This window comes from Balaenoptera physalus (genome assembly GCF_965194825.1).
Source record: "Balaenoptera physalus genome assembly, chromosome: 5".
Lineage (NCBI taxonomy): Eukaryota > Metazoa > Chordata > Mammalia > Artiodactyla > Balaenopteridae > Balaenoptera > Balaenoptera physalus.
The window spans coordinates 146286419-146314028 of record NC_138884.1 but is presented as its reverse complement, the minus strand read 5'-3'; the positions used below and the strand labels follow the sequence as shown (position 1 = coordinate 146314028).

General features: G+C 49.1%; 2 long non-coding RNA genes across 2 annotated transcripts; one reads left to right on the top strand and one right to left on the bottom strand.

Moving 5' to 3' along the window:
• Nucleotides 1-455: 455 nt before the first annotated feature.
• On the top strand, nucleotides 456-24277 carry LOC309661010. The gene is made up of 3 exons (XR_014263788.1): nucleotides 456-4139; nucleotides 14952-15975; nucleotides 23883-24277. It is a non-coding gene; the product is annotated as an uncharacterized lncRNA (long non-coding RNA).
• On the bottom strand, nucleotides 8107-25678 carry LOC309661003. Its single transcript, XR_014263777.1, has 3 exons — nucleotides 25430-25678; nucleotides 24285-24392; nucleotides 8107-14089 (listed from the first exon to the last, which is right to left on the bottom strand). It is a non-coding gene; the product is annotated as an uncharacterized lncRNA (long non-coding RNA).
• Nucleotides 25679-27610: the final 1932 nt, after the last annotated feature.

Here is a 27610-nt window from a genome sequence, read left to right as displayed (position 1 = left end):
ATTTTTTTTATTTCGGAGTAGAATTGTGTTTTAAACTACTTTATCATAAACGTAATACATGCTCCTGATGAAAAATTTCAAGAGAACACATAGGTATTAGGTGAAATGTCTCTTTCCCTGCTCATCTCTGGAAGGAACTAAGTAGTGTCCACAGTTTCTTGTGTAGCCTTCCAGAAATGTTCTATGTGCATGGAAACCTACGTGGGCAAAACATGAAAAGCCCAAATAAATAATAATAATGGCTCCTAGCTGTTGAGTGTTTCCTACGTGCCAGCCTCAACACTGATGCTTGCTCTTTTCAATTACTATCTCTCTGACATATTTCTTCATCCATAATCAGCTTTTCAAGATACTGCAAAAGTAGCCTGGGAGGCAAGTGAATAAACATTTCCCACTGCCTTTCTCAGAATTGCCTGGATCCCACTGAAACCTCCCTATTGCCCCCTCTATCTCGTTCCAGACATTTTCATCACCACCAAGGAAGACTTGCACCCTTGAAGTAGTCACTCCCCAGCACCCTCCCTGCCAGCCCCTGGCGGCCACCTGTCTGCTCCCTGTGTCTATGGATTTGCCTCTCCTGGACGTTTCATACAAATGGAATCACACAATACGTGGTCTTTTATGACTGGTTTCTTTCACTGAGCATCACGTTCTCGAAGTTCATCCATGTTGCAGCGTGTACGTCAGGGTTTCATTCCTTGAAACAGATAAATAACGTTCCACTGTATGAATAGACCATGTATATTGTTTATCCATCGTTGTCTGCGGACGTTAGGGCTGTTTCCACCTTTTGGCTGCTGTGAATAGTGCTGCTATGACACTGCCCTTTCTCAGCCTCTGTTCTCACATCCGGAAAATTCAGATACTAAAAGTACCCCCCCTCCCCTCTCCCCACTGGGGCGGGGGGAAGGGCAGTATAGGGGTAGGGGATTAAGAGGTACAAACTATTAGGTATGAAATAAGCTACAAGGATATATCGCACAACATGGGGAATATAGCCAATATTTTATAATAACTATAAATGGAGTATAACATTTAAAAATTGTAAATCACTACGTTGTACACCTGAAACTTATAGAATATTGTACAGCAACTCTACTTCAATTTTTGAAAAGTTTAAAAAAAAAATACCTACTTTGTGGGGTCCTGGGGAGGAGGAAATGAGTTGTGGATGTAAAGCCATTACCTGGCACGCCGCGACACTCCACTACAGCTTCTGTTGGGTGTTTACTGCACAACCGAACATTGATTGAGCACTTGCTGTGTACTGTTCTCAGCACTTGCTTATTTTCAGTCATTTATGGACATGTTTTCCATTCATTCATTAATTCCTCCAGCAACTTTATGAGGTAGGTCTCAGTGATCAATTCCACTTTATAAAACACTAGGCCCAGGGGAATTCCCTGGCTGTCCAGTGGTTAGGACTCGGCATTCTCACTGCCGAGGGCCCGGGTTCAATCCCTGGTCGGGGAACTAAGATCCCACAAGTTGCGTGGTGAGGACAAAAATAAAAAATAAAAACAAACTTTAAAAAACAAAACAAAACAAAAACTAGGCCCAGAGAGGTCAGCTAATGAGCTGCCTGTGGAGGCAGGATCTGAACCCAGACCACACATGATCCTGAAGCCTCAGCTGGTCTACACTCGTGGGGGGGTTGACACAGCTATCCTTAGTGACATCGCCTCCCGGCTGGGGACCATGAGACACTTTCACTTTCTTTTTTCCCTTGGGCTTTCTCTGTTCCACATCTCTGTAAGTGCTTGATTTGTTTTTTCTGTTTGCTTTAAATTTTATTTATTTATTTATTTTATTTTTGGCTGCGTTGGGTCTTCGTTGCTGCGCGCGGGCTTTCTCTAGTTGCGGCGAGCGGGGGCTACTCTTCGTTGTGGTGCGCGGGCTTCTCATTGCGGTGGCTTCTCTTGTTGTGGAGCACGGGCTCTAGGTGCACGGGCTTCAGTAGTTGTGGCACGCGGGTTCAGTAGTTGTGGCTCGCGGGCTCTAGAGCGCAGGCTCAGTAGTCGTGGCGCACGGGCTCAGTAGTTGTGGCACACGGGCTCAGTAGTTGTGGCACACGGGCTTAGTTGCTCCGCGGCACGTGGGATCTTCCCGGACCAGGGCTCGAACCCGTGTCCCTTGCATTGGCAGGTGCATTCTTAACCACTGAGCCACCGGGGAAGTCCCGCTTGATTTGTTTTTACAACGAGCAGATCATAATTTTGTAATCGGAAAGAATCAGAAATGATTTTAGATGCTGGCATGTTATATGTTATGTGAGAAGAGCTGAACCCCAAATTCCAGGTACAGCTTGATCTCAACCGTCTTGAAAAGTGTACAGGAAACACCCGGTGTGAGGTGGGGAGGGCCTGTTTGCCAACATATTAATAAGGTTTGTCTCTGGGGGGTCTGGATGGGGTGATCACGTGATTTTTCATATGAGTTTGGTCTCCTTCTAGCTTTTCCAACTTTATTTTGACGGCAAACAAGTATCGCTTTTATATTCAGAGAGAAAGTGATTCTAAAAACAAAAGAGAGATTTTCTCGGCTGGGACCCATGGGTGTTTCTGCTTTGGGTCCTGCCAGGCAGGTGGGTTTGATCTGCTGGGAACAGTCCAGGGAACTCATGGGGAAGCTATCAGACGGGGGTTCCAGCGCCGAGGGACATGCCCAGGGACTGCCAGCCTGACGCTGCCACTTGTCACCTCACCCCCGCCCCGGGGATGCAGAGAGGACACTGCAACCCCAGGGCCTCACGCTCAGCACCTAGAGCAGGGGCACCTCACCCTGGGCTGCCCACCCATCCCGGCCACCTTGCCTTTGCTTATGCACTGCTCCCACCTGGCATCCCCTCCCCCCTGCATTGTCCAAACCCTCACTCTCCTCAGGCACAATCTGCGAGACCCGGTGGAGCATTAAACAGAGCCGCCCACCTCTGAAGGTGTTTGTCCTGGCTGCGGTGGACGAGGTACGTCCGCAGCTCTGTCCTTCCTACCTCCTGGGGAGACAGTATTGCCTGTCCTGATCACGCCTGTGTTCCCGGGTTCTGGAACTGGGTCCGGCACACAGCAGGTGCTCAGTGCATGCTGAACGGGTGGTATTGTCCTATTCTTATTCTAGAATGGAGACATCTGAGGCCCAGGGAGGTTAAGCAACTTGCCTAAAGCCACACAAGCAGAAGGATGCTGGCCGATGGAGGCTGGACTGTCACATTTGACACCAGTGCTCCTGGCCCCCACACCTGCCCTCCCTGCTCTGGGTTCTGATTTCCAGGGGGAGCTGGTCCTCGGTGGTGAACAAAGGGCTTTCGTGAAGGAGATGGGCAGCAGCACCGGAGGGCCGGAGTTGCAATCCCAGTTCTGCCACATACTAGCAGTGTGACCTCGAGCAAGCTTCCTGACCTTTCTGTGCCCCCCCCACAGTTTCCGCATCTGTAAAATGGGTACAGCGGTACTACCCACCTTGCATGACTGCCAAGGGGAGCAAGAGAACCATGCATGGACCAGAGTATGTCTGATGTCTGCTTATTCAAGGAAATTGAGCTTCTTAAGGGGTCAGCTGAGCTGCCGGGCAGAGCAGGGCACCCTGACCCATCGCTGCAGAGGCTGTTGGATTGTGGGCTGTGTGGTGGCAGCCAGGCCTCCTCCCATCGTGAAGTGGCCATTGAGCCCCTCGATCTGACCGGACATCTCCGTAGCTCTCTCTCTCTCTGCGTGACCCACACTTGAGTCTGGAACCCCCATACCCTCACATGCCCTGATTTAAAGTGACCTCCCCCCCCAGGAAAAAGAGTGAGTCAAGCCGCCCGACAGGGTTGGGGACCTCTGCTGTAACCAGGACGGCCAGAGAGATGGCTAAACCCGTAATGACAACAACAGCAGGGGCAGAGCTGCCAGACTAATTCCACCTGGGGGAGTCCAGAAGCTTCCTGGAGATGGTGTCATTCGGCAGGGTTGCAACAGCTGGGTCAGAGTTTGACAAGAGAGCCGAGAGGAGAAAGAAGACTTCTCGGCCGTGGACGGGACGGGGTGTGCAAAGGCAGGGAGGGCAGAGAACGCTGCATCTGACCCCACGGCCACCTCTGCTTTGGCAGGACACCCAGGGCTGGCCTGACCTAACCCTGACAGCAGCTGCCAGGAAAACAGGTCAGAGAGGGATGGACCCTGGCGGCTTTGCACGCGAGCTTGGCTGGAACACGCAGCCCGAGCGGAGGAGGGGGTGTGCTGGGCAGGAGTGTGTGACCGGGCTGGTCCCCCGCCTCCCAGGGGCTGTTACTCCCACCCTGATGTCCAGGCCTCCCAGTGAGTTTGCAGGCAGTCGCGGCTGGCTGGCCGCCGAGGGGGAGCCGGAGGGCTGCCTCAGCGCCTGCAGCGTGGGTGGGAGGCCCTTCCCTGCCCAGCTGTCCTGACGCAGCTCCACCCAGGAACCGGCCCGGCCTCCCGTGCGCTGGATCTGCCGCTTCCCGAGAGGGGGAATGGGCCCAGTGCGGCCCCTCTGAGCCTGTTTCCCTACAGCTCTGCAGTGAGCTTCCAGGGAGATAAAGTTTGAGAAAGTGCATGTGTTTATTTATCTTTTTAAATTTTAACTTTTTGGCCACACCATGCGGTGTGCAGGATCTTAGTTCCCTGACCAGGGATTGAACCGGGGCCCCCTTCTGTGGGAGAGCGGAGTCCTAACCACTGGACCGCCAGGGAAATCCCAGAGAAAGTACGTTTAAACACGGAAGCTCATCTGCAGAGGACCGTTGTTGCTGTTGCTACTATTATTATTACTTTGTTAGGCTTGACCCACGGGAGGCTGTTTCATTCAGTGGGAGAAGTCAGACACATCTGGATTTGAATTCCAGTTCTGCTTCTGGGCAGCTGTGGATCTGGACGGATGACTTCTTTGAACCTCAGTTTCCCCGTCTGTGAACATCTAGCACGAGTGCATCCCTAGGCTCTGCGGTGGGGGGGTGGCCGGCCTCCCGGAAAGGCCAAGGTCAGCGCAGGAGGGCAGGGCCCGTCTGGGGCAGATCCAAGTCAGAAGCAGCGTCCTCGCGGTCCAAGGCCAGGCCACTGCCCTGGCCTCCCGAAGCCACCCCTGCCCCTGCTCCCCCTCCCTCCCTCCCCCCGCCAGTCTGAAGTGCTAACTCTCATAACCCCTCACCCGTGCATGAACCCTCGCATTTCACCTAGAAGATGCTGTCAGCACCCCTTATACAGACAGCACTGTTGAGTTACTGCCATGGGAAGGCCCCATGCCAGGCCCACGAGGCCACAGGCCAGGGGACACAGACGGACAGCCGCGGCCAGCGCCCTCCACCAAAAGGCAGGCGGGAGGGCCGGGGGCTTGGGGAGGGGTCAGGCAAGGCTTTCCTGAGGCAGCGGCCTTAGGCTGGGCCTTGGAGGGCCCCATGGCCCCCCCATCACCACTTCTCAAGTCCAGGTTCATTGTGGGTCCCCAGGGCCCAACGCACGCCTCGGGTTTGGGAGGGCCCAGTGAGTGTTCGTGGAATAAATGAATGAGTGAGTGAATGAGACAGGGTGGAGAACTTTTCAGTATCTTTATATCCGACTCAGAGTTCTTCCCAGGGAGAGAACTCAGCTCTGGGAGGTTACTTAGTCGGGCCTCTTAGGTGGTGATGGAAGCGTCAGGGGACGTTTGGTGACTGAAGGGTGGACAGTCCCCCTTGGCTACCAGGCCTTCCCCTCACTCACGAGGTGAGTGGGGCTCTCCCCAGTCTCGATGGCCCTCGCTGTGCTGTGTGGCCTCAGGCCATCCACTGACTCTCGGCCTCAGTCTTCCCACCCATGAGATGGGGTTGTGACCGCAGTGTGCCCGGGACGCGCACGGGGCTCTGTGGGTGGGAAGGTGAGCAGACACAAGGCTGCGCTCCTGCAGGTTCTTGGTCTGGGCTCTCTGGAGCCCCAGGCTCCGTGGGCGGGCTCGTGGGGCATCCAGAGCAGATAGCTCCCTTTCATTCACTCTCCCGGGCACCCCGGTGCCAGCTGTGCTGGCTGCCGGCACGCTCTTTAATTATCGTGTCTGTCCCCACACCCAGAGTGGCCCATCCACCTGAATGCAGTCATTGGGGCCCCCTAAAACCTGCGAACAGCTGGACTGTTGCCGCCAGAGAGCCTGGCAGGGCCTGGGCCAGCTCTTCCTTCCAGGGGAGGTGAATGAGAGAGACAGACAGAGACAGAGAGACAGACGGAGGGGGGGAGGGGGGGAAAGGAGAGAGATGGAGGTCGGAAGGCCCACAGACAGGGCTGGAGACAGAGAGAGAGACTACGGGGTGCCCGGGGGTGGAGGTGGGGTGTAGGCGGGGAAGGGAGGAGGGAGAGGCGGCCTGGAGAGAAGAGTCTGGCCACCAAGGGTTGGGCAGCCCCACCAGAGCACACAGAAGCCTGGGCAGCTGCTGGAGATGGGGAGACCCCCTGCAGCCCACCAGCAGCCCCCTCCTCCCTGTTCCCAGCCCTGTCCCCAGCCGTGGAAAACCCTTACACTCTCTCTCGCTCCCCAGCAAACACACACGTGCCCACCGACACCCTTCATGCACACGCGGCATTCACACACTCACACACACTCACCATCACTCACGACTGCACGTGTGCCCGTGCTCAACTCAGCCCCATGTACACGTGGCTGGCATGACCTAGGGCTCCCGTCTGCCGGGGAGGTGAGAACAGACCAGGCAGGCGCATGCTTGGGACTCTGTCCCCTGAGGCTGCTGGTTCCGCAGCCCACAAGTACCCCTGAATCGCCCGGAGGGGTCCTGAGACCTCCAAGAGCTTCAGCAGGGTGGACGTCTGCCTGCAGGGGCTGCACAACCCCTGCTTCAGAGCTGATTCTGCCTCCGCCCGCCCATTCATTCTGCAACCCAGACGGGCAGCCAGGGCCCCAGCCTCCAGAGAGCCTCTACGCAGGGTTTCTGCGTGGTGGGCCCACTGCCTTGTGCGACCCTGCGGCTCCCTGTTGGTCCCCGTGTGACATGCAGCTCCTGGTTTACGCTGGACACCAAAAACCTACTCCCAACAGGATGGTGGACGGAGGCTCCGTGGACAGCCTCAGGGGATCCGGGGAGGGGCGGGCAGAAGGGGCCAAAGGAGCAGTGCCCACCATCCGCGCTGAAGACGTGCAGACGTGGACGTCCATCTGAGTGCGCCGCTGCCGTGGTCCGTACCTGGCCACCCCTCTCTGCCCTCTGCCAAGTTCAGGGCGGACCAGAATTGCCGGGTTGACCCCATCCCACCAGCCCTCGACCACTGACAGCTCAGAATATCCTGCCTTGAGTGGACAAGTGAGCTCTCTCACTTCTATTTTGATTAATCATATCTGTGAAAATGGATTTGTTAACAGTTACAAAATCCGTGCAGCAGAACAACTCAAGATGAACAGTCAGTGAAGAGGGTTCCCAGTGCTCTGTGCCTCGAGAATCACAAGATAAACTCAAGGCTGTCATTTGGGTACATTCACAAACTGTTTTCCTACATTTACTTTTTTAAACCGTACTTTTAATTTAGGTATAATTCACAAAACATAGAATTTGTTATTTTAAAGTACTGTACACAGTTTGGTGGTTTTTGACATATTCACAAGTCTGTGCAACCATCACCACTGTCTAATTCTAGAACATTTTCATCACTCCCAAAAGAAACCTTGTACCCATTAACAGTCACTCCCCATTCCTCCCTCCCCCAGCCCCTGGCAACCACCAATCTACTCCCTGTTTCTATCGATTTCCCTATTTTGGACATTTCTGATAAAGGGAATCATACAGTCCGTGGCGCTTTGTGTCTAGAGTCTTTCACCGAGCATCAGGTTTTTGAGGTTCATGCACATCTTCATATGTGTCAGGATTCTGAGGGAATACTATTCCATTGTATGGCTATCCCACATTTTGTTTACCTATTCATCTGGCAATGACTACTTGGGTTGTTTCAAACAAACTGTTAAGATACATTGTTTCAAAATTATTTTGGAAACAGTGTGCAGTTGACAACTCTCCTTTCTTATTTTCCGTCTCCTGAGGTCAAGTCCTTCCTATGTTTAAATGTTTTTTTCTTTTAGGAAATAATGGTGACTCTAGAGGAAAGTCTTTTTTTTTTTTTTTTTAATTTTTAAAATTAATTAATTAATTTATTTTTGGCTGTGTTGGGTCTTCGTTTCTGTGCGAGGGCTTTCTCTAGTTGCGGCAAGCGGGGGCCACTCTTCATCGCGGTGTGCGGGCCTCTCACTGTCGCGGCCTCTCTTGTTGCGGAGCACAGGCTCCAGACGCGCAGGCTCAGTAGTTGTGGCTCACGGGCCTAGTCGCTCCGCGGCGTGTGGGATCTTCCCAGACCAGGGCTCGAACCCGTGTGCCCTGCATTGGCAGGCAGATTTTCACCCACTGTGCCACCAGGGAAGCCCCGAGGAAAGTCTTTTTTTATTATTTATTTTTATTTTTTGGCCTCGCCGCATGGCAAGGCGGCATGTGGGATCTTAGTTCCCCGGCCAGGGATCGAACCTGTGCCCCCTGCCGTGGAAGTGCGGAGTCTTAACCACTGGACCGTCAGGGAAGCCGCTAGATGAAAGTCTTAAACAAAATGTCCTTGGTGGGGAGACACAGAGTCAGCAGCCCTAAATGGACTCCCAAACCTTTTCTCCTCCCCTGATCGGGAAGCCATGGGGCTGATGAGCCTGCAGATCTTGTTCCGTGGTGGCATTACTGATAGCTGACACGGGGTGCCTTCCCGTTTCATCAGAGCTTCCTTGCCACGGTGTTTTCAGGAATCTGCGTCTGGGTGGAGACGGCCATTCCCAGCCTGTGGGGAAACAGACATTCTCTGTGGTCCTCCTCCCCACCCTGGAGGCTGATCTGTGCGGGGCAGGGGCTGGGAGGAGGAGACGCGATTATAGCCACTGAGTCACCAAGATGTGGGGAGGTCAGGCCTGCGCTTTCACCTGTGTGCCTTGTTCCCTGCCTGAGTCTTGTTGGCTCAGAATAACAAGGAAGGACAGTTGTCAACTGCATACTGTGCACCCGGGATAAGCTTAGGTCCCAGGTATCTGGGATCGGGCTGGAATGGTGAGAAGGTGATAAGGAAAGTAGCTCCATTGGATGTGTTGACAATTACACGTACATAGAGTTTATTACAAAAGCAATACAATAAAGCACATCAACATTTTTAAACAGGAATAGAAAGGGAATTCCCTGGCGGTCCAGTGGTTAGGACACAGCACGTCCACGGCAGGGGGCACAGGTTCGATCCCTGGTCAGGGAACTAAGACCCCACAAGCCGGGTGGCACGTCCAAAAAATAAAATAAAAAATAAAATAAAATAGGAAAAGAAAGAAAAAATTCACCTCTCATCTCACCCCAGCAGGAGCACACTTATTTGCATTTTGCTGAACTTTTAATTTGCCTAAGAGAGAAACAAGATTTAAAAAAAAAAACACTTAAAAATTATAATAGCCTGATGTTGTGCAACCATCACCATTATTTATTTCCGCAACTGTTTTCATCATCCCAAACAAAAACTCTGACACACTGAATAATAACTCCCCACTCCTCCCTGCCCTCCACCCCACATAACCTCTCTTCTCCTTTATGCCTCTGTGAATTTGTCTATTCTAGGTACCTCATATAAGTAGAATCACACAGTATTTGCTCTTTTGTGTCTGGCTTATTTCACTTAGCATGGTGTTTTCAAGGTACATCCATTTTGTAGCATGTGTCAGAACTTCATTCCTCTTTATGGCTGAATAATATTCCATCATATGGATTGACCATGTTTTGTTTATTCATCTGCTGATGGATGCTTTGGCTGCTTCCATCTTTTTGGCTGTTGTGAATAATGCTGAACACTGTTGTACAAGTATCTGTTTGATTCCTGCTTTCACTTCTTTTGGGTACATACCTAGGAGTGGAATTGCTGGGTCATCTGGTAATTCTGTTTCACTTTCTGAGGAACTGCCAAACTGTTTTCCACAGCAGCTGCATGACTAAAGGCCATTTAAAAAAATTTATCTTTAATATTGTTAAGATATCAATACTACCCAAAGTGATCTACAGAGTCAGTGCAATTCCCACAAAGATCCCAATAACACTTATTATAGAAATAGAAAAATCCATCCTAAAATTCATATAGAATCTCACAGACCCTGAATAGTGAAAACAATCTTGAAAAAGAACAATGTTAGACGTCTCACACTTCCTGATTTCAAAACTTATTATAATATAAAACTCCAGTTATCAAAACAGCGTGGTAATGGCTTAAAGACAGACATGTAGACCAATGGAATAGAATAGAGAGCCGAGAAATAAAACCTCGAATACATGGGCAAATGATTTTCAATAAGAGTTTCAAGAGCATCCAGTGGGGAAAGGACAGTCTTTTTAACAAGCGGTGTTGGGAAAACTGAATATCCACATACAAACAAAAAAGTCGGACCCTTATTTAACACCATATACAAAAATTAACTCAAAATGGATCTAAACATAGGCCTAAAATTATAAAACGCTTAGAAGAGAACACTGGGGAAAAGCTTTATGACATTGGATTTGGCAATGATTTCTTGGAATATGACACCAAAAGCACAGACAACAAAAGAAAAAATAGGTACATTGGACTTTATCAAGATTAAAAACTTTTATGCATCAAAGGACACCATCAACAGAGTGAAAAGACAATGCATGGAATGGAAGAAAATATTTGCAGATCATACATCTGATAAGAAATTAAAATCCAGACTATATAAAGAACTATTACAACTCAACAACCAAAAGTTCCCAAACAACTTGATGTAAAAATAGGGAAAGGGCTTGGTAGGTTTGATCTTCAGGTCCCACCTGGCTCTGAGCACCCTGGCTTTTCCAGTCATGGAGGCTTCTCCAAGAAGGAGGCAGCTGGCAAGAAGGAAGCCTGGACTTTTCCAGCAGGCTGAGTGCACCTTGCCCCCACCCTGGGCAATGGGCTGGAGGCTTTGAAAGAAAAGCGAGAACCCAGAGAGAGCTAGTGGGCTCCTTCGCCTGCCTCTCCTTGACTGGCCTGGTTCCAGCTTCCCCTGGAGGACTCTGCACCCCCCCGACCCAGCTGCGGGAATGGCTCTGTCACCCTGGCAGGGGAACCAGCCCTGGGATCTGAGCAGGGCTCATCAGAGCCGGGTGGCTGCCTCAGCCTCCCTCCAATACGGGGTGCCAGCTCCCTGGGAAGCCATCTCTTCAACAGCAGGGACACCAGACAGGGGCCCCTGGTCTCCAGGTTGGGGAAAATGAGGAGCTCATGGGAGGTGAGAGAGACGTGCGGTCCTTTCTGAGGTCCCTTCTGGTCACTAGCACTTCAGGTTTAAGCCAAGAGGAGGGCTTGTTTCTTGGATTTGATGTCAAGAAAGTAGCGGGTGGTTTGGAGAGATGCTTGGGATGGGCGATCCTAGGAGTGGCCGGACGGAAGCTGCAGCAGCAGGAGAAGGAGGAGGGGTGACTCGAAATAACAGCACGGCCAGGATGCTGGCCGGCCGGTGAGCGCCGCGCCCTCATCGCTGTCTGTTGCTCGTCTCCACCCACAGACTTCTGCAGAGTCCGCCTCTGCAGAGAGGCCTCCCTGGCCACGTGGCTGCATTCCCCTCCTCCCTGTGGGTCCTTCGCTAGCACGATAGGTCCACTTGAGCAGCACTCTGTCCCCCCCGCTCTTTCCTCGGTGCCTACAGCAGCGCCTGGCGCCTAGCAGGTGCTCGAGAAATACACACCTGAGGAACGAATGCATCCTGTGAAGGGAGTTTACCTTCAACAGTTTTTTCAGAGAGGCTGTATAACTTCTCTGAGAGCACACAGCCAGAAAGAGGCAGGGCTGCGATTTGAACCAGGCCTCTTTCCAGGAGTCAGAACCTGGGAGCCCACTGCCGGGCTGGGTGGTGTCTGCACGTGCTTCTCTCTGTGCAACGTGACAGGACATCCTGTCACGTGCGAGCACGTGCACACGCTCCCGGGAGCCGAGCCCTGGGATTGGCAGGAGGTTCTGTGCTGTCCTGGAGGATGATGGTCTCCTCCTCCCCCCTCCTGAGGGTTTATTCCTCCAAGCCTGGCTTAAGCGACACCTCTTCTAGGAAGGCTTCCCTGGGTGTCCCCAAGTCCCCTTCCTCCTCTAGACAGTTCTAGAATCTTGTACAAAGTCCTGCTAGGGCGTCCGTCATGGCGAATCACAAGTACAGCAGAAAGACTTGGGGCAGGTCTGCCTGGATTAGAATCTGGACTTGCCAGTAGCTGTGGGACCCTGGGCGTATCACTTCGCCCTCCCCCCGCCCCGCCAGCACGGCTCTCTCACCCGGACAGCGGAGACACTGGTACCCTCTCTGCCAGGGCCGCCACAACACAGGACCACAGAGACAGGGCTTAAGCAACAGAAACTCATGTTCTCACAGTTTCGGAGGCTGGAAGTCCAAGATCAAGGTGAAGGCAGGGTTGTTCTGCAGCCTCTCTCCTCAGCTTGCAGATGGCTCTCTTCTCCCTGTGTCTCCATATCACCTTCTCTGTGTGTACGTCTGGGTCCTAATCTCCTCTTCTTATGAGGACACCAGTCCTATTGGCTTAGGGCCCACCCTAGTGACCTCATTTTAACTTGATCACCTCTTTAAAGGTCCATCTCCAAATAGAGGCACATTCTGTGGTACAGGGGGTTAGGGCTGCAGCATCTGGATTTGGGGGAAACACAATTCAGCCCTTGGCACGGCCCCTAACCTGACCCTCGAATTCCCTATATAATGCCCCTGACAAGGGGTTTCCCCGCCTTGGCTTGCACACCTCCAGTGATAGGGAGCTCTGTACCTTCCCAGATGATAAGTGGTGGTGGTGACTTCTAGCGGGTGGCCGCCATCCTTCTGAGCAGCCCCGCGTGGAAGCTAATCCCTCTGGCCCTGGAGGAATGGAGAGGGCCATCTCACAGTCTTGAACAATTCACAACAGGTCGGTTTCTCCCCAAATAGTGAGAGGGCTTGCTTGTTTTGGAAGACAAATTCAAAGGCAGAGACCTGTTGGTGGAGTTATCTGTGTTTTGTTATCTGCCTTGAGCAGAAGTGCTTTGGAATACCCAAACAGCATGGATGCCTTGTTAGCACAGATAAATGTCAAGTCTGCAGCCAAAGGAGGTTATAAAAAAGCCACCTTGGGAGGAGGGCATGGTTTTAGGGGCGGCCACTGCGAAACTGCAAATTATTTTCTTCCCCACCCAGATGAGTTGATTGTTCTTGTGTTATCCTAGCCAGATGGCAAAAGGCTGCCACCAGGGACGTTCTGATAGTCTTACGCGATTCGGTTTGGCTTTAAAAATCCATTCTCCGAGCTCAGCAAATGAAGCAATTTTTTTTACCCTGATGTCATTCTATTTTTACTTAAAGTTTTTTCACATTATAAACATCATACATGTTTTCTGTAGATAGTACAACAAAGCATAAAACAAAAATTACCTTTAATTCCATCTCCCAGGAACAATCGCAGTTAACATTTTGATGCATTTCTTGCATTTCTCTCTCCCTCTCTCTCCCTTTCCCTCCCTCTCGTCAAAGAATACAAAAATTAAAAAAAAAAAGATTGCATTGTATCTCGTATACCCACTAGATATGACAGATAGAGCAGTGAATGAGACAGACAAGGGCCCACCCTCTTGGAGCTCAGTCTAGAGGGAGACAGAAAATAAACATATAAATGAACTTTCAGGCGGTCTCCAATTTTTCCTCTGTTGCAAACAATACTGCATTGAGCATTCTTATAGCCAAGGGCCTGAATACACACATGCTGATTGCATAAGGATAACTTTCAAAAGGTGGAATTTAGGAGACAAGATGTTTTCCATTATTAAAAACAAAACAAAACAAAACTGTGATGATCATCTGTATGCATATTTATATTAGTAGTGTATGGATATTACCTGATAAATACCTCTTCTGCCTGTATTAGACGGTTTTCTATTATAGATCTGTAGATTCTCTGGATTAGAACAGATTTTGCAGCTTTCCTGCCTAGGCTAACCCCTCACTCCTCTCCTTATGCAGCTTTACGTACCTCCAGGGACAGAGAGCTCATTCCTTCCTCTGGCAGTTCATTCCATCTTTGCATGGCGCTGTCCTGGGACACGTCCCCCTGTGTTGAAATGAAATGGGTCCTCCTGGGCTTCCACTACTGACCCTGGTTTTCTTGAGACCGTGCAGAGCAAATCCAGGCCTCATTCTTGCACCAACCCTGCTGAGCCCAAGGCTAGCTCCACACAGCTCCCACCCCCTGCTGAACAGCAGTACCTCTCTGGGGATTCCACCCAGGGGTTGTCTCACCTCCCCCAGGGAGCCTTCCCTGACCAGCCCTCCCTTGAGAGCCCCATTCCCAGTCCCCGCTCCTCCAGGGAAGCACCGGCCTCTTTTCCTGCCTGTCTCCTTCTCTCGTGGCTTTAGCTCCATCTGTGCACCCCCCGCCTCTCCACTGCCCTGGAAGGGCTTAGAGGTGAAGCGGGGAAGATCAGATGATTAAACAGACGTATCAGGCAAAGATTCCTGCCTGGGTGCCCTGATCTCATTAACGCAGTAATTGATCCATTGAATCCAGGCCTCACTGACTCATAGGTTGATTTCTCAATAGGGTGGTTGGTTTATTCATTCGTTCATCTAGTAAATCTTGACTTTGGCCTTTTTTTTTTTTTTTTTAATTTTAGTGAAGTATAGTTGATGTACAATGTGTTAATTTCTGCTATACAACAAAGTGATTCAGTTATACAGATATATATATTCTTTTCCAGTATGGTTTATCCCAGGATATTAAATATAGTTCCCTGGGCTCTACAGTAGGACCTTGTTGTTGACCCATTCTCTATACAGTAGTTTGCACCTGCTAATCCCAAACTCCCACACCATCCCTCCCCCAACCCCCTCCCCCTCGGCAACCACAAGACTCTTCTCTATGTCTGGGAGTCTGTTTCTGTTTCGTAGATAGGTTCATCTGTGTCATATTTTAGATTCGACTGTGGCCTTCTTGAGCCAGGCACCGTGCTGCGCTTTGGGGACGGGGCATGAACAAGACAGCTCTTTGATCCGTGAAGCTCACCCTCTCAAGGGACAAGACAGATGCTAAATAAATGGGGAAAATCCAACAGGGCCGCGAGACAGACAGCGGTCAATAGCGGCAGATCCCAACCCAAGGAGGAACGGCTTAAGCTCAGGCTTGCAGGCGACCGAGGGGCAGCCCCGCGAAGATCAGAGGAACAGCCCATGCAAAGGCCCAGCGTCCGAGTGGGCTCGGCATGTGCCAGGCTCAGAGGGAAGCCTGCCCTTGAGCGAGCTGACTGTCGGCCCTGCCTGAGGAACACGTGTTTTGCCCTTAACAAATCACCCCCTAATTCCAAGCGGCTCCCAACGGGGAGGTGCCCCGTCTCCAGCCACACGCAGCGCGAGCGCGCGTGTCTTCCTGGAAACCGGTAAAGGCAGCCGCCCCCAGCTCGCAGAACCTCCTCCCAGAGAGGCCGCAGGGGCGGGGGCTGAGCCGAGGGAAGAACAGGGCCGCATTGTGAGCGTCCCACAGGCCGCTGTGGCCAAACAGAAGGCCTGAGTGTGTCCAGGGCGGGCAGGCGGGAGCTCAGAATTGCTCAGGGAGCCCTCAGTCTCCAGGCCAAGTGTGCAGCCAGGAAGAAACAGGTCTTTATTACAGGGAGGCCCGGCACGGCCTGAAACGGAGGACACGCCGGGCTGTCCATCTGCAACCTTCCCGAGGCTTCACAGGGGTGGGGACTGGACACAGAGCCACAGGCGAGTATAGACACAACGAGTCTGCATTTATGATCCACGGGGTGTTCACACACACACACACACACACACACACACACACACACACACACGCCTGGCTCCCTTCCCTCTGTTGCAGCAAAAAGAGAAGTGAAGTCTTCCCTTCCCTGAGAACAAGGAAGATAAAGGGTACAATAAACAGGCTAGAGAAGAAACATAACCTGGCTTGAAAGAGTGAATCATGTTGCAATGTAAATAGAGGTGAGACTTTTCTTTCTTCTTCTCCGGAGAGCAAGGAAAGCAAAGGGAACAGCGAACAGGCTAGAGAAGAAACATAACCTGGCCTGAAAGAGTTAATCACGCCTTGGTTTACTTTAACCATCACTAATTTGTAGTAACTAGATGTGTACTTTACAAAGCTAACCTCACTCCCTGACACTATGTAATTCACATTCGGTACCCATCACCCCTAACTCATCCCGTGCCTCTCACCCCCTAACCTTATTATGTCCCTGCACTTACATTCTATATGCCCCTGGTAAGAAATCACCCCCTATAGTCTTTGCATTTCAGAAACAAGGTCACTGGCCAATAAACCAGAGGCAAACGGACGCAATTACCAGACTGCCGGACCCCAATTACCGGGGAGGCCTGACGCCAGCTATGACTGTTTTGAAATAATGCAAAGGAAAGGAAGAATGCAAGACCTTCACTACTTTGCTCCTTATCCTATACCCCGGACTTCGAGCCCCACATATTAAATCTTCCCTGATTCCCAAGGAGGGAGGGCACAGCTCTGGAGGCGCTAGCCTGCTGTGTCTTCCCTTCTGCCTGGCAGAAAAATAAAGCCATCTCTCTCTCTTCCTCCCAAATCCCTGTCTCTATTTCTGTTCGGCCTCGGTGAACAGGGAAGCCGATACTTCGGCAACAAAATGGGGGCTTGTCCGGGGTCTGCTGGCGGGCAGGCAGCCCCGCAGGGCCCCTCGGCTTGATCGGAAGCTCGGGGGTATCTCTCTGCACGCCAGGCTCCTTCGGGAGAGCGGAGGGTTGGAGGATTTCTCCGAGGCCGGATCGCCAGGAACTCCCTGCCGCAGGGCTGTGCCCCATCACACCCGGCCTGTCGACTCGGCGGCGGAGGACGGGGGAGAGGCTGACCTAGCAGCTGCCGAGGCTCCTTTTGCCTTGACGACACCTTCTCTTCTCTTGGCCGCGCCGGCCTGGACTTCCGCTCCGAGAAAACACTGAATACTGGAGGATCAGAAAGAGGGCGAACGGAAGTCTCGACGCACCCGTCAGCACCTACGGTGAGTCTCCCGGAGTGCACACCGTGACCTTTGACGGTCCCCTTAAGGGGAACTAAGGTACCAATTTGAGGATTTCCCTGCAAAGGGAAGATTCTGATGTGGAATGCTCCCTGCAAAGGGAGATTCTGATGTAAGACGCCGCTTTGGGGCAACGGTCCAGGTCGAGTGGGACTCGGAAATCACGTTTGGGCGGGTCTCCGCCATATGTTTCTCTTTTTCTTTTTTGAGCATCCCTTTGCTGTTTCCTTTTATGGTTTATGTTTTATGTGTGACTTCCAGCTGATGAGGTGAAGGTTTATGTTTTGATTTGAGCGTGCTAATATCAAACGTCTGTTACCAACTGCTCGAGCCAAAATGGGAAGCGCTTCCTCTAAGGTTCCACCCACCTGGGAACACTTAGGGAAAATTTTGAATGACTGGTGGACCTATAGCTATGATCCAATGACAAAGAAAAATGGCCTGAAAATGGGTCTCCTACAATTAGATCTTTATTGCCACAGGATGGGAAAAATGGACTGAGGTTCCCTTATGTTCAGGACTTTATGCCCCTTTTATTATAATCGTGCTGTAGGTAGCTCCATAATCAAAAGCCTGAGGAATCAGGAAAAAAAAAAAAGGAAAGAAAAGAAAAGAAACAAAAGTCTCCTGACATTCTAAATGATCCTCTTCTAACTTCTCCCAACTCTCAGGGGAGTGGGAAGGTTCCCCAAGTCCTGCAAGTTCCCTTACTTCGCATATTCTTCTGATCAAACTAAGACCGCACCTCCCCAGAGGGACAATCCCTGCTGGGACAACATTTTATCAGCCAGTCTGCCCCTGTTATCAGAGCCAATTTGAGCATTATCTGGTTTAAATTTTAGCTGTGAAACCATGACCACAGAAAGAGAAAGATGATTTTTGACAGTATGGCCACAATATTCTTTTAGACTCTGGAGAAAACTGGTTAAAGCTTTTCTTAAAAGTGCAAAACCAGTTCCTTTTGCATGTGCAATTAGAAAAAGCTAGCTTGTTAAAGTACTTTTCTTCAAAATTCTGACCCTGAGAGAACAAAAATACGCCTAGGACAGAGCTTGAAGTTAACTCTTATTGTGTCCTTGAGCTACAAACAGCCCACTTTGCCTGAGACTTCAGCCTTGGGTTAATTAGTAGAACTTCAAGCCAAGAAAAAAAAAAAAAAAAAGAAAGAGGCAAAGAGACATTTTAAATCTCAAGTGGAAACTATGAGATCTCTGTCTGTCTGGATATCTGTGTATGTCTCAGTATATGTTTCTGTCTTTGGATAATATTGCTGAGGTTAATTTGTAAATGAGCTCTATTTAATTGGCTTAAAAGAAAAGTAAGCACTTACAAATCAAACAATTCTAAATACAAGAAAAATTAAATAAATTTCAGGTTCACGTGACCTGGGAAATATTCAATATTAAATCAATACCTGGTATTAATGTTTGTTAATCTAATTAATATAGACATGTCTTTAGAGCCATCAACATTAAGTATAATACTTTTATTGTGCCTAGGTTTAATATAAACTAAATAAGATATTATATCTGTTACAAATTTGTCAGCAATGAAAATAACTCGATGTGAAGAAACTTTTAAGGAAAAAAATTGCAAATGAGATAAGAGCTTCGGGTGAACTTTTTAGGAATACTTATGTTGTAGGAATATTTACTTAAGAATGATCTCTCCAGATATTTGACAACTTGAAAATTTAGAGTTGTGCTAAATTAAGTTAAAGGATGCAAGTTATTAAATAACTAGGCCATTTCCAAATAAAATAAGATACTGAAACATTAATTACTGAACATCGGCTTCCTTGTACAGAGAAACAAAAGGTTTAGAACTATTAAAAAATGTGTTTGGTGCCACACTGAGATATTTTCTATAAGAAAGCACATTCTTTAAATGTTATTATTTGGATGTACGTTCACCAATCTACAGAGTGCTGATATAAAGGACAGTTCATGGTTGCTTAAGGAAAGTAGGATGTGTGTTTTTAGTAAAGAAGGTATGAGGAATGGAATTGCATTTTTTTAAGGGAAAAGGAAGTAGGTCTGATTTACAGGTGGCTGTTTCTGAATGGGAAAATAAAGTGATGGATACAGAAAGTGATAAAAAAGGTTTGTGGAAAGTGGACCCTGAGAAAAGAGTTTTATTCATGGTACAAGTTTTCTTAAGGTGTTGAACTGCCTTGGATGACAGATTTTAAGCTTCTTTACCTTTTAAGTGATCAGTTGGATATTTGCCTTTAAATCTTTTATTGTCACTCTGGCTAAGTGAAAAACAATTGTTTCATAGCAAAGTATGATCTTATCTGACTGACTGTTCTAAACTCTTTTGTTTTTTTGATAAAACTTCCCAAATCAAATTGTAATGAAGTTTCTTTGACCTCTAGCTAACTTTGGGGTGATTCAAAGGGCCTCTGAAACATCACAAAGAGAGATGTTACACTAATTAGGTTCATTTGGTATGTTAAAATTACATGGGAAGTGTTGTCAAATGTGTAATAAATCTTCTTAGGTTATAGTGTATGGTAATTGTTACTAATATAGATATTCTAGAAATTATATGGAGTTTCAAAAAATTCTGATTATGTCCTGGTAAAATGTTATCAGTCATAATTCTAGTTATTATCTTAAGCATCATATGTCACAACAGTAACCAAGTTACCTTGTAAATTACATTGTAATCAGATTTCTAAACTTGCCATAAGTTTTTTCTCATTAGAGACACTTAGTTTCACTCTGAAGCTTTTGCAAAGATGCTTCCTCTTCAAGAAGATTTATAAAAAGGACTTTTGGATAAATACAAGTTTCTGACTTTCAGACCATAATGCTAAACTGGATATAAAGAAGCTCTTCTCCTCAAGCTACTTATGGTTTACAACAATTTGGTAATTTACACCTACGGGTAAAATTAAAACATTTATCTTTTCTCTCTATCTGCTCCCTCCAGAGATTGGAAACTCTTAGGTCCCCAGCACCTTTATCAGATAAATTAGGAAGGCTACCTCACTAACAGGTACAGAAATCTCAAGGTATTTTCAGGACCTTGAAAAGGGAGGAATTCACCTAAATCTGGTAAGTGAAATCTGTGACAAGCCCTTGGTGTGACTTTCCTGAGAGGTCTTTTAAAAGTTCAGTCTGAGACTCCTTCTAAAAGTTTCAGGAAGCAAAAAGCCTATATGATAAATTACAGTTATATAAATCATAAGGCCAAGTTTATTGAGACCAGACTGAAATTTGGTTCTGTCTCTCTGTTAAGAGAACAAAGTTTTCTTGGGATGCTGCTTTAATAACAGACTATGTAAATTTCTTTGCCTTTAAGTGATTTACATTTGCTTTTAAAATCTTTTGTTACTTAGGTAAAGTAAATAAGTATTATTTCACAATGATCTATGAAGATCATGGCACACATAGATAAAGTTCATTCTGCTTCTACAAAAATTAACCTCTCATTGTCAGACTTCTGCCATCCTGATTGTCCTTAAAACATGAAAACAGTCTACTCCTAAATCAGGGAATTTAAAATGGATAAACAATAGCTGTAAATCAAACAGTCAGGGCTATGGAAAATCCAAGACGGCTGCTTGGCTTTTTCCGGCTCCCTGATAAACCTTATTTTTTATTTGATGGGATAAAGCCTTCCCTGGTTGCAGGGTTAATGCCCTCACAATGAAGAAAAAAAATTCTGTTTTACTGAATATTAAATTCTAGTTTTGTTAATTAAGGTCTGTGTTTACCAAGACTCACTTCCCAGATAGTTCCTTGCAGTTATGTTATATTGCTAAAAAGTTTAATTGAATTATTAAAGGACACTCTAAGTTTGTTTCTAAAGCTTATCTCAGTAATTTTTCTTTGGATGAAGATCAGATACCCCACGACCTACAACCAGGGGATTATACATACTGGAAAAGACATAATTTAAAGGACTATCTCCAAACTGGATGGAAGGACCCTTATCAGGTACTCTGAACTAGCTCATACACAGTAAAACTAAAGGGAATTAACTCTTGGATTAATTTCCACTCACAAAGTGCCCCTGCACTGGACTGGCCTATGGAGAGGATGGCTGACCTCAAAATCACCTTAAAACAACGCTGAAACAGAGGAGAAACTACACTCACACCAGGATGAGAAAAAGACAACATCAGAAGTAGACAGCTTACCCAAGATCCTGGACCTGACTCATATGCTCATTTACAATGTTTTCTTGACTTCTTGGACCTTTGCATATGAATCAAATGTTTTTCTATCATAGGCAGGATGCTATTCTAGTTTTAAAAATCAATCCAATTGTTGGGTTTGTGGCCAATTACCTATGTCTAGTACTTCTGGGTTACCTGAGTGGATTTCTCCACTCCGAGGCTCTAATTGGCTGACTCTTAGGAAATTTATCTTAAAAGGAAAATTATAGTCATGTTCAGGCCACTATTGATATGACTAGATGAGATCCCCTCCCCTGACCAATTAATAATACCTGCTCTGACCCTGACCATAAATATGAATTTTCCTCTATTACTCAAAGTTCAATCAGAGCAACAAGCAAAATTTCAGCCAAGGAATAAAACCTCCCACAATTATGGGATGGATTTATGTAACTAACACCAGGCTATGGTAATTTAAGGTTCAAGGCTCCTCTAAAGGCTGGGGACAATTAAATCATACTAAAGATAATCAGTCTAGTAACACTAAAAAACTGAGCTGAGTACCTTACGGACAATGCCAATATATAATTTCCCTGAAGAATAGGGATTGGTACAGAACAGACTAAGTCAGACGACCAGGGATATACTGGGCTGCCCCTAATGGAAGTTCTTGGCTGAATTCTTACTTATGACTTTATTAATACTGCCAGCTATGTTATTTGTATTTTGCCTATTTCAAAAAAATTATCGTTTCTTATGTTACCAAGTGTGTGACCGAGCCTCTGATAAAATGATGATATATAGTTCCATATGAGATCAATGATTGCAGTAGTCTAACTCTAGATATAAGAAGAAGCAACAAGAGGGAATACTGTCCTGGACCATAAGATACTAGGAAGACAGGTGGTCCAGAGACTTTTGGATACTAGTAAAGGTCTAGTCCAGTAATAGCACATGGAGTGGCCTATCAGCAAAATCTTCACCAGACCTGGAAAGGAGCATTCCTAACACCATGGGACAAAATGGTCAGGAAATGCTCCAAACCATGGTTGAAACTACAACCATAAAGGGGCCCTGCTGACTGAAAACTGACACTTGCCATCTACTTCTACAAGGATTAAATCATGAGCTGTTGTAGCTGGTGACCTTCAACACCCTCTACAAGGACTTTAGGGTGGAGAGCTGAAATGAGGGACTCTGTGCTCTGGGAAAAACTGACAGGACAGGCTTTCAGATAGTTAACTAATTTCAGGAGAAGATCTTACGAGCCCCAATTCTTGCATCTTCTCATACCCAGAGAAACACTGACATCATGAACGGTGACACTATGGTGTGATTTTAGGCAAGTCCTTTTATTGCTAAGAACTTGAGTTTTCTAAGCTGTTTTAGATATGGGATGCCACCGTCCAATTTCAGAACAATGTCTGCTGGCAGCTGGTAACTGCAACCTTACTTCTTAAAGGTCTCCTCTTGTAGCTATTCCACTTTGAGACGATAAAATTGCTTTAGACCATATGTTAACAAAAAGAGAAAACACATATGTAGTGACCAATAGCTCCTGTTATTTATATATTAATACCACATCAAAGGTTAAAACCTACTTGGATGAAACTAGATAACCGGCTACCTGGCTACAAGTCTCCCCAAAGCACCAGGCCTAGACTGGGTTTCAGGCTTATTCTCCTAAAAAGAAATGAGATCTATTTTGTCTATTAACGTTTAGGTTGTCACGCCTCCAAATACTTCTAACAGGGTCTGTTACACCTACATCAATCAAACTGGGCTAATAGAAGAGGACATCAAATTATATATATCCCCAAATGGCTCCATTCCTTTAGACAGGGTAACACAAGCACTGACTCTATCTAGATCAGGATCAGAATTACTACCAAATGTTACATGCCTCTTCATGCTGCTTGGGCCCCCAGCTGCAATAATTCTTTTATTAATCTTTGGCCTCTGTTTTATAAACTACTTGCTAAGTTCTGTCTCTTCCAGATTACAATAGGTTCACATCAAGATAATGATGATGCAAAGATTCCAGCCATTTCTCAGAACAGATCCTGCCAAAACAACAACAGAAGTCACCCTGGGGCCCTTAATAAGACAGGGTGAGAGCTCTGTGACCCCAACTAGGTAGGGTCTACGAACCCCTTGCCAGCCTGAGGAAGCTGCAGAAGACAGACCGTCGTCCCTCATCCTCCCAGTAAAGATTTCTTGGGGTTCACGTCTCTCAGGGGGGATTTGAAATAGGAGATAGATGGGCCCCTGGGCCGGACAGCTGGTGTTTGTCAAGTGGAGCAAAACTGAGGTTTTGTCCTCAGCCAGACGAGAACGACGCCCGTTTCCCTTCCTCCATTGATATGGAGGGAATGAACTAGCAGTGGGGAATTTGTTGCAGCAAAAATAGAAATGAAGTTTTCCCTCCCCTGAGAACAAGGGCAATAAAGGGAACAGTGAACAGGCTAGAGAAGAAACATAACCTGGCCTGAAAGAGTTAATCACGCCTTGGTTTACTTTAACCATCACTAATTTGTAGTAACTAGATTTGTACTTTACAAAGCTAACCTCACTCCCTGACACTATGTGATTTACATTTGGTACCCATCACCCCTAACTCATCCCGTGCCTCTCACCCCCTAACCTTATTATGTCCCTGCACTTGCATTCTATATGCCCGTGGTAAGAAATCACCCCCTATAGTTTTTGCATTTCAGAAACAAGGTCACCAGCCAATAAACCAGAGGCAAACGGACACAATTACCAGACTGCCGGACCCCAATTACCGGGGAGGCCTGACGCCAGCTATGACTGTTTTGAAATAATGCAAAGGAAAGGAAGAATGCAAGACCTTCACGACTTTGATCCTTATCCTATACCCCGGACAGCGAGCCTCACATATAAAATCTTCCCTGATTCCCAAGGAGGGAGGGCACAGCTCTGGAGGCGGTAGCCTGCTGTGTCTTCTCTTCTGCCTGGCAGAAAAATAAAGCCATCTCTCTCTTCCTCCCGAATCCCTGTCTCTATTTCTGTTCGGCCTCGGTGCCCAGGGAAGCCGATACTTCGGCAACACCCCCTCCTCCCTCCCCTCGCTCAGAGAGAATTTCTAAAATCCTTACTTGAAAGGTGCTGGCTGGTGAATAATGCCGACCACGTGAGGGCCTCTGTGCCCCGGGGCTCAGGTGCTCTTCAACAATCCCATGAAGCAGGTGCCTTCAGAAACGCCACTCTGCAGAGGAGGAAACTGAGGGTCAGAGAGGGTCTGGGACTTGGCCGGGTTCACAGCTGGTAAATGATGGACAGGGGTGGAACCCAGGCCTGTCTGAGCCCTGTACCCATGTATTTCACCACCATGGGGTGCGTGTGTGCACGCACGTGTGTGTGTGTGTGTGTCTGGTTGTTCCAGGGGGCATTCAGAAATCCGACTTGGTCAGGACGACACGCAGGGTGGGCTTACTCCCTGCAACTGTCGGGGAAAAGTACCCTCTAAGTGCCCCCTGTCAGTGACCAGAACAGAGCGCCTGCTTCAGTCTGGGGCATTTCTTTCATGGGGTCAAGGGTCTGGGGAGCTGGGTCAGCCCCTGGAAGGCTGGTGGGCAGGAAACGGAACAGAGCCCTGGGGGGCGAGGGGGGGGAGGGAGAGGGGGGAGGGGAGGGGGAGCCTGCTGAACTTCCCCACCCTAAGGCAGACCCACCCACCAGGGGAGGGGGATCCAGTGTTTATGGGGCTGTAACCCCCTCACAGTTCACTGGCCTCTGACCGGGACCCTCCCCCCACTCACCCCCCCATCCCCCGTCCTCAGAGAGTCTCTCAATCAAGTCCACCCCAGTCCGCCCCGCCCTTCGCCTTGTTTAGAGCTCCCCGGGGACAAATTCCAAGGCCGCTGGGCCCGCCCCTTCTCTCCCTCGCCTCCCGCCTCCCCCGACTTTGGACTTGGCACTTTCAGGACTCTCTCGGTGCCTGTGCTCCTGCGGACGCTCTGCCGGCATCCTGGCCCCGACTGCTCCACCCGGAGGGGGAGGGGGAGGGGGAGAGGGAGGGACCCGCGGGAGGGACCCGCCCCTCCGCCCCCCCCCGCCCCTCCGCCCGGCCCCCAGGCCCTTGCGCTTCCCCTGCCCAGTGCTGGTCACAGTGGGGATGGGTGACTCTGCTGTCCCACTCCTGGGCTGCTCCCCTCCCAAGGGTAGGATGGGGGTCCCATTACTCTGGCTGTGGAACAAATTACCCCAAGACTTCGTGACCTGAAACCACCACTTCTTAAACTCAGATTCCGTGGGCTGGGAGTTTGGGCTTGTCTGGGGCCTCAGCTGGAGTCACCTGGAGGTTTGTTCAGGTCGCGCGGTCGATGCTGGCTGTCCAGTGGGCCCTCCACGTGGGCTAGCGGGGGGGGGCGGGCAGCACCCACTTCAAGATGTAGCCGGTCTGGGACTTCCCTGGCGGTCCAGTGGTTAGGACTCTGCACTTCCACTAAAGGGGTTGCGGGTTCCATCCCTGGTGGGGGAACGAAGATCCCACCTGCCATCAGCCAAAAAAAAAAAAGGTGGAGGGGCGCTCCAAGGGGTGGGGGGCATGGACCCCCCCGACTGCTTGGTGGGAGCTGTGTAGGGACGGTCATTTAGGAAGATACAGGGCCAGCCCCCAGCAGGTTCTCAGGACGTTTCTGCTGCTCTGTTGAGCCTACATAGCCCCGCTGCAGCTTCCAGAAGAGGAAACTGAGGCCCAGGGTACTCGCTCAAGGCCCTCAGGTGTAGGACGCCAGTTCCACTGCAGGACACTGCCCCCTAGTGGCCAGAGGCGGCACGTCCAGGAGCCGAGGCCTGAGAGCCTGCGTGGACGGGGGGCGTGGACGGGGGGCGGGGGCGGGGGCTGGCCCTGCCCCTCCTGGACCAGCGGGCAAACTCTTGAACCTCGGCAGGTTCCGCAGAGTGGGGTCAGCGCACATTTATGTCATCAGTCTCGGTCATCCTGGTGACCCTCCCATCAGTGACATCCTTAGAGATCTCCACTAGAGGCAGTGTGGTACAGACTGGACCTGCTGAGTGGCCGTGGGGTGACCAGATGGTCACAGGGTTAAAGTCCACTCTGACTTATTTGGGGAAGCCATCAGTGACTCCCGCGGTCCCCAGGATAAAGGCCACAGTCTTTGAAGTGGCTTGGGAGGCCCCACCCACCCCCATCCTCCCCCTCAACCTCAAATTGTCAAGACCCCAGAGGTTCCCACCACTTGAAGTCCACCAGCAGAACAAGAGGCCCAGGTTCTGCAGGCCTGTGGGAGCCAGACCAACCGCCCAGCTGCAGGTTCCTTGCTCCCATCTCGTGCTTAGCCTATTTTTTTTTCTTTTAAAAATGTAAAATGCAGTTTGCCAAACTGAATTATCGTTAAGTTGATTGCACAATGATGACCCCACTGTATTATATGCTCTCTCTGTCTCTGGCTCTGTGTGTTTGCACTTGCTGTTCCCTCTGACAGGACTACCCTTCCCCTCAAATCTCTCTCTGGCAAACTTCTACTCATCTGGCAAGGTTCAGCTCAGTCATCACCTCCTCCAGGGAGCCTTCCCTGACTGCCCACCCTAACCCCGGACCTCATATAGAAGGCCAAGTTTTTTCTTGTGACAACCTAGATGACTCTTTAGCTGTCTCTCTCCTCACTGTCCCTTGAGGTCAGGGACTGGGTCTTAGTCACATCTGTGTCCTCCATGCCCAGGCCAGCACCCAGGACGTGTTATGAACTCAAAACAGTGTTTGTTGAGTGAATGAATAAAGAATTGCCTCTAGAAATGAGACCATCCAGGGGCATGGTTAAGAGCTCAGATGCTGGAACCAGCCCGCCTGGGTCCAACTTCCATTTTTGCCACTAATAGGCTGTGTGACCTTAGATGCTTTCCTTGGCTTCTCTGGGCCTCAATCATCTCAAAGGCTAGGAGAGTCTGAAAGGAGTGGGCCAGCTCTTATCCACGCATTTTCATCCAGCAGTGAGTATTTTTTTTTATCCCAGCTGATTCTAAGACTGGGAGGAAACATTAAAAAGTATAAAATACAATGGGAACACTGACATGGAGAAAGCGCCCTGGAGCCTTGACGTAGCTGGGTGTGGCCGAGAGCAGGTCCCCTCCCTGCTCCCTTCTGGGAAATGTAAGTCCTGCCCTTCTGAAGTGCTAACTATGGGCCAGAAAATCGATTAGCTCATTGAATCCTCACGTGATCCTTCATGAGTTTGATCATTGACATTTTATAGATGGGGAAACTGTTTCCCAGGGGAAGACAGCTGCAAAGTGGCGGAGCTGGGATTTGAACCCACGCAGTCTGGCCCTTGAACCAGTCACTCAGACGCTTCACTGTACCACCCACCCGTTGTGTGCCATTCCCTGCCTTCTCAAGATTCAGCCTCCCGCCCCCGTGGCTGGGTCTCCCAAAGCCCTCACATTCCTCTGTACTTCAGTA